The following is a 14,429-nucleotide window of genomic DNA, read 5'->3' on the forward strand; positions in this document are numbered from 1 at the left end:
TATTTCAGAACATGTGTCTTTGGGCAACAGGGAAAATAAAGGTTCGGCACCCGAAACCCCAGGGTTTTGTCGTAGCTAGAATAAAAATCCTATTGTTCAAGAGGGTGTGGTTCGAAAGGTGTTCGGTCGGCGGGGTAAACCTATAGCTAATAAGGATAAGCCTAAAGTCAACTCTTCTGATCTTGACCCTATAACACAATGCACAGATAGTCAATCTCATTAAGATAATAATACACATTTAAAAGACGAATTATTAAATAGGAAAATTTCCAAGTTGTTGTATAATAGAAAGAAAAAAAACCCCTGTGACCCAAATGATGTAGATCTTGAGGAATCTCAGCCAAAGACGGTTAAGCAAGAATTCATCCAAGATCAAGGTTTTGCCTGTAATGCTCATAATTCACCGAAATTGAAATACAAATCTCACAAAGTTGCTTCTAAGACGGTGTTAGATCTCTATTGGTACCAATAGTGCTTGGTGACTAGTCCCACTAAGGGAATTTTGAGGTCTAAAATGGGTCTCATAAGGAAATTATAAAATAATAGTGGAAATAATAAAATAATATTAGATTACATCATCAAATTTAGAGGGAAAAAAAAGAAAAAAACTATTTTTTCAACTCGTATTTTCAACTTATCTCCCTATGGGTTTACTCAAATTTCAAACAGAAACACTCAGATGTCAAATTTGATTCCTCATACAAGAAGTACCCATGTTGTATACTTTTGATGGGCCCTACTACACAAAAAAATGAAAAATGTGATTGCAATCACGTTTTTCCATGTATTTCTCATTTTTCGTGTAACAGGGACCATCAAAAGTATGCAACATGGGTACTCCTTAGATGAGGAATTAAATTTTTCATCCAACAAGTACTCCCGCTCAAAATTTGAGTAAAACCTTAGGGCAATAAGTTGAAAATACTAGTAGAAAAAGTAGTTTTATTATTTTATTAATTTTTAATATTTTTACTTTTTTACTTCAAAAATGGTGAATCATCCCCCATGGATGACATCATCATCTTGAATCCTATTGGTTCTTATAAATTTTATTTTGGTTGTACATTTTTCTTAGGAGGCCCATTTTAGACCTCAAAATTTCCCTAATGGAAACTCACCCACCGAATTGAACAGTTGACCTAGGAGAACGAGTAGTTAAGGGATGCCTATAATCATCATATAAATCCTAAACAGCATGAGCCTGCTCAGTCTATTGAAATATCCCAAGATCGGACACTCACATTATAGTAAATTCTGCCAGAGTTGGTTACTTCTCAGGAACCAAAAAATGCTAAATAAAGTTTTTAATTGATATTTCTTTTAGGTTAATCTTGAGGTAAGATTTTATTGTTATTTTGAGATTTTCCTTTAATAAATTAAAATAAATATATATAAAAAAGAGAGAGAAAAGGATGTTACAGAATTTCTAATTTTGTAACAGTCTTATTTGCCTGGTACTAATTTTAATTATTTGTTATGTATATCACAAGTGAAATATCTGATGAAAATTGTTGTCACTCTACTTGCGGTATGCACCTACTTGAATCGAGATATATTCTCGAATGTTCTCATGTTATTTTCTTTTAATATTAGCCTTGTTATGATCGGTCACCAAGCCCAACAAACAAAAGGATTTTTATTATTATCTTTGTAATTATACTGTTTTTTAAGTTTGAATTCTAGAAGTATCTAATAGATATTGTAATCGCCTATATAAACCCTTATTTTTGAAGTAAAGGGGAACCCGAGAGAGGAGAGAGAGATATTATTATGAACATAAAAGTACTTATCTTTTGACTATGGAATGAATGACAATTTGAGACATCTTGGTGTGGTTTGATTCCATCAGTGTGTTGCATTTTATTATTTCCATAGTCATAGTTTAAATTTCATAATATCTTGTGGTTTATGGAACACATTCGTATTTGTTAGTTGACTTTGTGCGCTGACAAACAAATGTTTTTAACACATTTCTCTATTGTTACAATATATCTACTCAGATTTTTATAATTCCAGTGGCTTGTTCCCTAAGAAGAACGATTTGATTTTAATGGCTGGATTAGCTTGATTAATGCTTGGTTAATTTTACTTTTGTTTTCATGAATCTGTAGTAGAGATATCACAGTGAATGTTATCAACAATATTCTATTCAGTATCGATTTGATGATTATCTGATTTAATTCGTTAATCACCATGTGTGAATTAATAAATGATATCATTCATTGTTTGTTTTCTCTTTCTCGCTTATAAGTCTTGGCCAAGCAGTAATTGTAAAATTAGAGTAATTAATTTATTTTTTCTGGCTTTTCTTAGTGTTAAATTGATTCAAAAAAACAAACAGATTTTTCATGTTGTGTTTACTTAATGATATGAATTGCTTGTTTTGATTACAATTGTTAATTTTTTTTTTACTACATTTAGAAAAGAATTAACTTTTCTTTTCGTTGATAATAGGATGTCTCTTTGATTAATACTGGTTATTACATCATAACCATTTCATTTATTTATATTGTGCTAGTTACATCTAGTTCTAGCCTTCTTTTATTTTTGTATTATATCATTGTAAATATTGTAATATAAGTGCGGTTTTGTAATTGCAAGCTAACGATTTTACATTCACGTTAGAACCTCACTAACATAACTTGGAAAATTTAGATCTCAATTTAGGAAAACCATAGGTATACTTTAAATTCTAGGATTTTATTTTTGGTTTTTCTCCTTCACAAGAGGAGGAAGTTGAGGACCACTAGAGACTTTAAACCTGTTGGGAACGACCATCCCAAATAGTTGGGGTTGTGTGAAGAGCCTTGGTCTGAGTCGTTTCTCCCTTGGTAACATAGGCATGCCAATTCCCGCGACAACAAAATGGCGCTAGAAGGAGGGCATATTCAACTCTAGATGGAAAAAGGTAGTAAAATTCAAACCGTAAGAACCCCTATCATCACCAGGAGTCATACCAACCCTCCCCCTATTGGGACATATCAAGATTCTTAGCCAACAGTTGAATAACCTAATGTTGAATCAAATACCCCAACTAGGTCGTGTTCCCAAACTGATATTGAACAGCTCTTGCAAAGATCTTGTGATGTTATCTCAAGAACGCAGGCAAGAATTGTCCAAAACACTGCTTTATAAATGATCTAATCCCCTCATATTTCCACGTATTTTGATTTCAACGTAGAAGAACCTTATGAAATACTGCCACCTGTTATTCCTATGCAAACCACTGAATCAATGAATGACAGATTGCATGACATCCTCACTAGAAAATTAAAAGACTTATCTAAAATACCATATCTTGAGCCAACCCTACCAGGAGGATCTGAATCTCCCCCTTCACCTCCTAGTTCACCTTCATCCTCCAGAGACTCTGGTGAAGGAAGCTCATCCTAATTTAAGGATTCTCTGAGAATGGCCGACAATCAGGAAAATCATGAAAATGATCAAAATGATCCTTCCACTCCTTGGTTGGATCAAGACATTGTTGATGTTCTTGGCATACAACACCCCTTACCTAGGAATACGCATAAATTCCTCCCTAACTATGACCCTGATGCCAAAGTTCCTGTCGAGGATCATATAAAGGCATTCATGCTTGCTATTAGACAGAAAAATGTGCATCATGAAGATGTTGCCTGACGACTTTTCCCATACACTTTTGATGGTAAAGCTACCACTTGGTACTTCGCCCAACCCCCTCGAAGTATAACTTCTTGGACCCATTTTGAGAAGGAATTTCTGGAGAAATTCGGAGATGAAAAACAGCCTAAAGTGCTAGTGGATGAATTGTCTACTATGAAAATGCAACCTAAATAAAAGGTTAAGAATTTTAATGTCAGATTTTTGTCTTTGAAAAATAAAATTGCTACAAATTCACTAGCCCCACAAAATCTTATCATCTCCTATTATGCCAAATCTCTTCACCGTGATATTGTTCTGTCGGTTAAAAGGGCCCATAAAGCCTCTTTATAGGTTGCATTTGATGAAGAATTATTTTTCAAAAAAGATATCTGCAGTCTCAAACCTTCCTCGAAAAAACAGACTGAATTTGCTTCTTCCTCTGGTAAGAAAGCAAAAAGCTCAAAATAATCTTCCAGTAAAAAGGAACAAACTGCCCTAGATCTCAAAACTCTGCAAAAGGTCATTAATAAACTGTCAAATGAGATAATTGATCTCAAGAATGGAAAACTTGAAAGGTCAACCGATAGATCAAATGTCAAATAGAATTTTAGGAGACCACCTAATAATAAACCCTCTTCCCTAAATGAAGGCATAACTACTGAAGGATTAGAAAACATTCTTCAAGCCTTGACATCGTATTATGATTCTAATCCTCAAAGTAGTGAAAACGAGTAAGAATTTGATCCTGAAGATCAAGATGAACCTCAACCTCCTAACTTTTCGCTTAATGTTTATGAGGATCACAGTTTTATCTTTGCCTTTACATGAAGTAAAGCAAATGTTGAAAAATAGGCTCTACCTCAATCGAACAAAGACGCAAAAAAATAAGTTTCAAATGTTCAAAAGGTTCCTCTCCCAAAAATTGAATATGACCCGATCGATGATCTCAAAAGGATCAAAGCCAATATATCTCCATATGAATTGTGGAAAATTCCTACTATTCAAAAAAAAATTACAGCAGCATATCTTTCATTCAGAAGCTCCACCTGCTAAGGATATTTACGCTTATGATAAATTTGTCATAGAAAATGTTAGGATTTTGAAACAACCAGGTAAATATTCTCTCATCGGGAAGAAGAAACCTCCATCATTCCTCTTAACATTTCATATTTTTAACAAAAATATTCATAACTGCATGATAGACACTAGAGCATCTTCGAATGTAATACCTTTATCCATTTGCAAGAAAATAAATGCTCAGATGAAACCTTTAGATATAAAAAATGTGTAGCTAGATCAATCTTTTGTTAAAGTCATTGGAGAATTGACAAATGTTCTAATTCGATTATCAACTGATAGTAGAGTCTACCAAATAATTGACATAGTAATAGCAAATAGCCTGAAATTTATGGTCTATTTCTCAGCATGGATTGGCTACAACACTTAAAGGGATTCATGGATATTGATCTAACTCAGTTATGGTTACCCTAGAAAGGGAAACTAAACCAGATCAAAGTTAGTAGAGAACCATATATGAAACATATAATCATTTATCTCAATGATGAAAAGCAACTAGCAAAGCCAGTTGATTTGACAGCACTTGATTATTTCTTTGGCAACTTAACTATTGGTTTCACTGAAATTTCTAATTTAGAACAATATTCAAATATAGAACTGGTTAAATCAGTTGTTACTAGTAATCATGAGATAATTGAAATCAATGATATGTCTAATTTTGATTAGTCTTATGTTTGACCTTTATATTTTGATGGTTCCAAATCAAAAGAAGTTGGTGCAAGATGTGTTCTTTTGGATTCCAAAGGTAACAAATTTTTTATAGCTTGTAGACTTGAATTTCATTATACGAATAATGTCACAGAATATGAGGCGTTGATCCAAGGACTTCGAAAATCTCTTGATTTGGGAGTTAGATGTCTTAAAGTTTATGTGGATTCTGAGATAATAATAATACAGGTAAATAAAACTATAAATTGCCTTTCGGCTCATCTGAAAGCCTATCAAATCGAGGTATGGGATTTGATGTCAAAAATTTTGGCTTTTAATATTCAATTTGTACCTCAAATAGCTAATCAAGAAGCTAATTTGTTGGCAAACGTTGCTTTCAAATTAATTCTTGTCGAAAATTTTAACCTTCGTGCATTTTATGTTGAACTTCTTTTTAGACCTTCAGTACCAAATACAACTTCTAACTTGCATGTATTTGATGGTGACAAGAAGATCATTGATTTCCAACATATGGAAGGCACTTTCAAGGATTCAGTCATCGACGAGGTTACGCATGAGAAAAATCTGCAAGATTTTTCACAGAAAAGTAAAAATCAATCATTTGAAGAGCTTCTTAAAATGTTAAAACTGGTACCTAAGTATATTGTAAGGTTAGAACATCTCTATGATTTACATGATAGATTCAAAATGGTTAATTGTAATACTAATAGTTATGCCATGTCAACTAGGCTTATAAACTTGGGCATAGAAGAATACCCTCAATATGTTAATTTAGGTGTCAATTGTTCACCCCAAGAAAGGGATAACTTTAGTGGTTGAATATGTTCCTCCTATTGATAATTATTCTATCATTCATGATCAATCTCCTCTTGACAAAAAAAAATTCTTTTATTCAAAATGAAGTCTTGTGCGTTGATCATAATTATGATTCTTGGTATGCAGACATAAAATTTTATCTGAAAATGATACCTCTCCATATCATTTAAATTCAACCCAAAGAAGGGTGTTACGATTAAAATCTGACCCATATTAGTTTATTGGTGACATTCTTTTTAGGAGAAATTATGATGGAGTGCTACTCTATTGTCTTAAGCAAGAGGAAGCCTCTAAAGTTCTTCATGAACTTCATTCAGGTCCTGCTGGTAGCCATTTTAGCGGTCATACTACTGCTCACAAAATATTAAGGGAAGCCTATTACTGGTTAACCCTATTTAGGGACGCCCATGCTTTAGTGAGAAAGTGTCATACATGCCAAAAGGTTGTTGGCATATTGGGTAATCTTGGTTTTCCTTTGCAACATGTTTCCATTGAAGCTCCCTTTCAACAATGGGGATTAAATATTATAGGCCCTGTTAATCCTATTTCATCTCAACAACACAAATATATTATAACAACAATAGATTACTTCACAAGATGGGTTGAGGCAACACCACTTCATGTAGTGAATGAAAATTAGGTTTTAAATTTTCTTGAAACTCATATCATTTCACATTTTGGCATTCCTCAATCTCTAGTTTTTGATAATGCATCATATTTTTCATCACATGATTTAGATGCATATGCAGTTGATAAAGGCATAAATATTAAATACTTAGAAAACTACTATCCTCAAGGTAATGGTTTAGCTGATTCATCCAATAAAAAATTGCTTTGAATTCTTAAAAGGACTGTGTCGGAAAACCAAAAAAATTGGCATGTTTCTTTGTTTAACACAGTGTGGGCTGACATGATCACTCCCAAAGCTTCCATTGGCAACTCTCCTTTCTTTCTGGTTTACGGTAGATAATTTATCTTGCGACCCCATATTTTCTTGCCATCCCTTTAGTTGCACCAAAATGTTCAAGAACTCAAATTGCCAACCATGTAAAATTGGATCAATGTGTTATGCAAACAGTTCACAAAATAGAAGAAAAGATAGATCAACAACTTAAAAATGATCCTCTTCGAGGGGGAAACCTCCTTTAAATTACATAAATGAAAATTTATTGAATGATACAAATGGCAATACCTCCTTTGTATATATATAGGAGTCTAAGGGGTCACAGTATAATCAGATTCTATATAAAAATAATAATGCAAAGGTAAAAAAATAATAATAATGGGTTTCTATGGGGCACAACAATAACAATATGGGGGCTACATGGCACAACAATAACAATAAGGGGACTGCATTAGTATTATAGGGGCCTAACGTGCCCCTCTTCTTCAAAAAAGTGTTGTCCTCAATGCTTGAGTAGTTCTGGATGTTTCTGTATAAAATTCGCATCTTCCCATGTGGAATCTTCAGCGGGTGAGATACTCTGAAATTGATCGATTTAGTAATTACCGGGTTCTTGTTCTCGTGACTACTTCAAGCTCAAATATGATTTTTTCTTCTTCTTCTAGTTCTGGAAACAATGTTTGAACTAGAGTCTTTTCACCAATAACCTTCTTTAAGCGTGAAACATAGAAAACTGGGTGTACTCGAGAAGATGTAGGAAGCTCCAATTTGTATGCCATATTACCAATCTTTTGCAACATCTTGTAAGGACCGTAGTACTTGGGTGATAATTTATTATCCTTCTTAGCTTTCTTGAGGGACATTTGTTTGTATGGTTGTAGCCATAAAAATACCTAGTCACCTACGTCAAAACTTCTTTCACTGCGATGTTGATTTGTCTGTTGTTTCATTCGATTTTGCGCTAGAATGAGGTTATCCTTTAAGAGTTGGAGAACTTGTTGAGGCTCGATGTGATCTTCCATTGCTTGAACCTTAGATTTTTCTCTTAAAGATTATGTGATGGATGGTGGATGATATCTATAAAGTGCCATAAATGGGATCATTTTTGTTGTAGTATGGAAGGAATTGTTATACCACCATTTAGCTAGAGGTAACCACTTGACCCATTGTTTTTATTTATCAGATACAAAGCAAGGAAGATATCCTTCCAAACATTTGTTCACTATCTCAGTTTGCCCATCATATTGAGGATGATAAGATGAGCATGAGTTAATTGAGTTCTGAGACAAGAAAATAATTTCGTCCAAAAATTGCCATTGAAAATGGGATCTATGTCACTTACAATAATCTTTGGGTTTTCGTGAAGATTTTGAATTGTTTCCATAAATGTAGTAGCAATTGTACTAGCTTTCAAAGGATGAGATAATGCACATAAGTGTGCATACTTGGTCAGTCTATCAACTACCACCATGATGACACTATTTCCTTCAGATTTGGGTAAACATGTGATAAAACCCATTGAGACCTCCTCCCAACGCTGACTTGGAATGGCTAAAGCTTGTAATAGACCCAAGTTCTTAATTGTCTCAATTTTATTTTGTTGGAAAACCAAACATTCTGCCACAAAATTTTGAATATCAGATTTAAAGCCATCCCAACAAAATTCATTTTTGACCCTGTGGTAAGTTTTTAAAAATTTTGAGTGCCCTCCTAAGGGAGAGGTGTGTAATTCCAAAAGAATATTTTGTTTGATTTGGGAATTATTACAAAGATATAAATGATCTTTGTACCATAATGAATCATTTTTCCAGCTACATGTATTAGATGTACTGGGATCTTATTGTAACTTTTGAATGAGCGTCCACACCTCTTCATCATTCTTCCATTCATTCATTATTTTTGTTATCCACTTAGTTTGGATAATAGAAATGGCACAAAGAAATGCTTCCAAATCCTCATCCTTTCTTGAGAGTGCATCTGCAACAACATTTTTCTTCCCTTTTTATGTAGATGATTTCAAAGTCATAACCCAACATCTTTGTCATCCATTATTGTCTCTCTTCTGAAGATAATCTTTGTTCCAAAAAGTATTTAAGACTATAACGATATGTGTTTACATTGAAGTGTCTTCCCATTAGGTAAGGTCGTTATTGCTTTAGTGCATGTAGTATTGTAACATTTCCTTCTCATAAATAGGTTTGTGTAAAGACTTTCCTTTGATTGGACGGCTTTCAAAAGCAATGGGTCTTCCTTCTTGCATTAGAACAGCACCAATTCCATTTCCTAAGGCATCACATTCCACAATAAAGGTTTTTGTGAAGTTTGGCATAGCTAAGACGGTGCTTGGAACATTTCCTCTTTAAGATGTTCAAAGGCCTTAGTTGCTTCTGGAGTCCAAAAAAATATATCTTTCTTTAATAATGATGTTAAAGGTGTCCCTATTCTCCCATAGTTCTTAATAAACTTGCGATAATACCATGTCAACCCAAGAAATCCTGGAAGATGTTTTACGGTTGTGGGGATTTTCCATTCCTTAATGGCTTTAATTTTGTTAAGGTCTACCTTAACACCCTCATGAGATACAATATGACCCAAATATGCCACCTCCTATACTCCAAAGAAACATTTGGAGGTTTTTTCATATAATTGTTTCTCCTCCAACAGTTTGAGCGCCCTGTCAACATGTTGAACATGATCCTTCCAAGACTTGTTGTAGATTAGTATATCATCAAAAAATACTACCACAAATTTTCTAACTAAGGGTTTGAAAATGGAATTCATGAAACCTTGAAATGTTGAAGGTGCATTACTAAGGCCAAAAGGAATGACCAAAAATTCATAATGACCCTCATGAGTTTTGAATGTTTTTTTCAAAATGTCTTCATTATTCATTCTAATTTGATGATATCTTGAATGAAGATCCAGCTTGGTGAAGTAAATTACTCCATGTAATTCATTCAACAATTCATCAATAACAGGAATGGGAAATTTATATTTAATAGTGAGCTTGTTGAGCTCCCTATAATCCAAAAACATGCGCCATGATACATCCTTCTTGTGCACCAATACTACTGGAGTAGAGAAAGAACTTTGACTTAGGTTGAATTATACCAGCCCCTAGCGTTTTTTCAACCATACATTCAATTTCACTCTTTTGGGCATAGGGATATTTGTAAGACATGATGTTTGGAGGAACATTTCTGAGAATCAAATGAATAGCATGATCATGATCACGAATAGGTGGGAGACATTTGAAAGTTTCAAATACCTTAGAATGATTGTCTGAGACTTTTTGGAGATCTAGAGAAATAGATTATTTTGATTTTTTAACATCTAGCGAGTATAATTGTGCAATTATTGTTATTTATTTAGAATCTTTTTTCATGCCATTAGAAGTTATTATCTTTCCTGGTTTCCCTGTGATACCCCTTAATTCAACTTCCTTTCCTTCGCCAAAAAAATTCAAGAAAAATTCTTGAAAATTTAAAGTTATTGTCCTCAAATATTGTAACCATTGGACTCCTAGTACAACATCAGCACCACCCATTGGAATGAAAAGCATTGGACTATTCAATACATATTCCCTCATGGGTAGCTCATATTATAACACTTTCCAGAGTAATTTATAGTTCCTCCATTTGCAACCATTACTTGACACTGGTGCTAGATATAAGAAGCAATGCAATTCCTTAGCTATCTTACAATGATTAAAATCATGGGTACTACCTGAACCAATAAATACTATTACCTTTTTCTTCTTGATATTTCCTTCTATCTTAAGAGTTTGAGTGGTAATTCCTGTCAATGGATAACAAGATATGGTCGGATTCATTTCTTCTTTCTTTCGGGTTGGTTCCTGGTGTATATCCTCTTCTTTTAACATTTCTTAATCATTTTCTTCCTCCTCTTCACAATCTATGTAAAATAATTTCTTCTCAGCACACTTATTGAATTTAGTGCATTTTCTATCACAACTATAACAAAGCTCTTTTTCTTTTTTTTTCCTCCAATTGTTATGAACCTAACAACCTTGTATGTTGTGAAAGGATGGGAGAAGCAACACTTTTGTCTTTATATTTGTGAGTGGTAGACTTCCTTGTTGCCATAATTTTGATTTCCACTTTTCTTTCCACCTTGAATGCCTTCTCTAATGAATCAGGTTCCCAAAGGCGAACCTCATGTTGGATGTTATCCTTTAAAGTCCTTATGATAACATCAATCCTATGCTCCTCTGGAATATCATTTACCCTAATATTCAATTTTTTGAAGTCCTCAATGTGCTTCGCCATTTAACCCTTTTGTTTGAGATTTATCAATTGGCTAAAGAAGGTGTTTCTCTTTGTATCCTCATAATTTGCTATCATTTCCTCCATAAAAATTGACCAAGTGACAAGTGGTTTACGAGAACAAAGTCATCGATACCATACAAATTGATTGGATTCTAAATATAAAGATGCAATGTGTACCTTTTGTGTGTGTTGCACATTATGGAGATCAAAATATTTCTCCATCTGTAGTATCCATGTTATCGTATCCTTGCCATCAAACTTCCTCATATTGATCTTTAGAATATGATGGGTCTTCAATCCAAAGTTAGAGTCTATGAAATCATGGTTAACATTCCTTTTGTTCTCCTCATCAGTTTCATTTAATACATTTTCGCCTTTATGAAGCATTTTTTGTAGCAACTTTGTCAAGCCTTCCTTGAAACCTTCCATGTCTTCTTTTAAACCATTCTTCAAATCTTCCATGTTGTCTTTCATTTTTGCTTCTATGTCATCTTTCAAACCTTCCATGTATGCTTTTAAACCATTCTTAAAACCATCCATCTTAGCTTCCATTTTGTTTTTGGTTACTCGTTGCGTGAGCGAAATTTGTTGCACTTGGTCTCGTAATTTTGATATATCATGTTGCATTTCTTCCTCTTCTTCATGTGTCATAGAAGAACTTTTAGGTTGCTTACTAGGTGTATCCATTTTTTTGTTTCGAGGCATTTTGAAATCAAACAATGATGTCTATGCTTCACTATGCTCTTTAAATCACTTCAAGCTGATTTTTCAAACAAAAGTTATGAAAAATTTAAAAAATACACACATTTTTCTTGCTTTTTAGGAGCTAGATATTGCAATTGTTGTATCTCTATAATTGTGAATATCCAATATCTTAAATTCTTTCATGTAGTATCCATTTGAGTCTTGTTTCCAACCCAACAAGTCAGACCAGGATTGGATTTTTCAAGAAAATGTTATGCCCAATATCCCACGATGACCTGATTATAGACTCGTTCAATAGAGCGAACTTGCACGGAGTGCCACGTGTCAATGTTTCGAACTTCAACCCTACCAAAAGACTACAGTCCATCCTCTTTCTGTCACTTTTTACAAAATTCAAATCTGATGCTCAGAGAGAGCATTATGATGATTTTCCCTAGGTCACATGTTTGAGATGGAATTCTGGAGTCGGACAAAACCCTAACTTCCTCGGATCATATCTCAAAAAATAATGTGAACCAAGATTTGAAATTTCAGCTCTACGTGTTTTCAATTTTAGCTTTTGAATCTTCACAACCAAAAAAAAAAAACAAAACAAAACAAAACAAAACAAAACAAAAACAAAACAAAACAAAAAACAAAACAAAACAAAAAAAACTATAACAAAAATGCCACAATGACCTTTTTGAAGTAGTGAAACCCTAGAATCCAAAGCTCTGATACCAAATGTTATGCAACCAACTTACAAAATAAAAGAAAACATAGATCAATGACTTAAAAATTATCCTCTTCGAGGGGGGAACCTCCTTTAAATTACATAAATGAACAATTTTTTGATGATACAAATGATAATACCTCCTTTGTATATATAGGAGTCTAAGGAGTCATAATATATTCAGACCCTATATAACCATAATAATGTAAGGGCACAAAAATAACAATAATGGGCTTCTATGAAGCACAACAATAACAATATGGGGTTACATGGTCACAACAACAATAATAAGGGGGCTACACTAGTATTATAAGGACCTAACACAATGAATTACCAAGGTTGGAAGAAGAAAGACTTAGAGTTAAGACTAAATTTGACCAACATCAAAAAATGGTAAAACGATGGTTCGACAATAAATCTTCCTCCAATAGATATTTTAAGGTTGGTGATTTGGCGTTAAAGTGGGACAAATTCCATGAAGGCAAAGGAGAACATAGTACGTTCCAAAATTTATGGCTAGGACCTTACACTATTACAGAAAAAATGGGTCCCACCAAATTTTAGATGCAGAACTTGGAAGGACAGTCTGGTTCACTTCATGTCAATGGTTTTCTTCTGAAAAAATATTTTGCATAGTCCTTCCTGTGGGACACTTGTACATATTTTTCCCTTGATTGCATTTTTTTCTTTTTCCTTTTTCTTTTCTATTTGTGAGTGCTCTGTTTTGATTGTTTTAGCATGTTTCATTCCATAGTAAATATATCTACAACAAATTTTATAAATATCTCAGTTGTCATATGGTCATGTGTACTAACTGATTGAAAAATTTCCTTTAGTTCTCTCCTCTTGATATGTAAATTGGCAAAGCAACTAGAATATGTTACAGGAAAATTTATGTTTTTGTTTTTCCAGAAAGTTTATGTCCCAAAGCCAATACAATTATTTCAGCAGCTATATTTATGTTTGACTAGTTACTCAAACTTCTTATGACATCCCTCTCCTAAAGAGTGGATATGTCTCCCCATCTGTTAAAAGCAAATGTTAAAAAATTCCAGGGTGTAATTCAAAAACATTAAAGTTATTAATTAAAAGATAGGGGGTCTCATCACAAGCTTTCCTACCATGATCATAATATTTTAACAGATGTGACATTGTCGTATCTGGTCACCAAGCCAGGGAAGTGGCTTGTGGTCATTAGATCACAAGACAGGGGGTCTCATCACGAGCCAGCATATTCACATTTGTTACGTCTCTTGAATGGAATTGTTATTTTATAAGTCACCAAGCTTGAACATTGGCTTTCAATTAGTACTTTTAAAGAGAGAAATGCAAGAATAATAAATATGCATATGAAAATATTGCTCACTCTTAATTTTAAACAAATGGGATATTGACACATCTGAGTTAAATGGTAACCCTGCTGAGGCTATGTATGCTTGCTAGCAACATTGGTTCTACCAATGGTATTGAAGTAAATCTCTTAGCTACTCTTTCTTTTAAATGTTTCTTATTTATTTTTTGTTGTACTTTGAACTTCCTTTCTGAAAGTATATATTTTGGGTTTCTTAATTATGTAACTATTTTTGGCTCTTGTCTATCTGCGGATCTGGCTGAAGGAAACATGTTCAGTGTTTGC

This window comes from Pinus tabuliformis, chromosome 2_1 (assembly GCF_031772625.1).
Source record: "Pinus tabuliformis cultivar Carrire ecotype Pingquan chromosome 2_1, CPIR1, whole genome shotgun sequence".
Classification (NCBI taxonomy): domain Eukaryota; kingdom Viridiplantae; phylum Streptophyta; class Pinopsida; order Pinales; family Pinaceae; genus Pinus; species Pinus tabuliformis.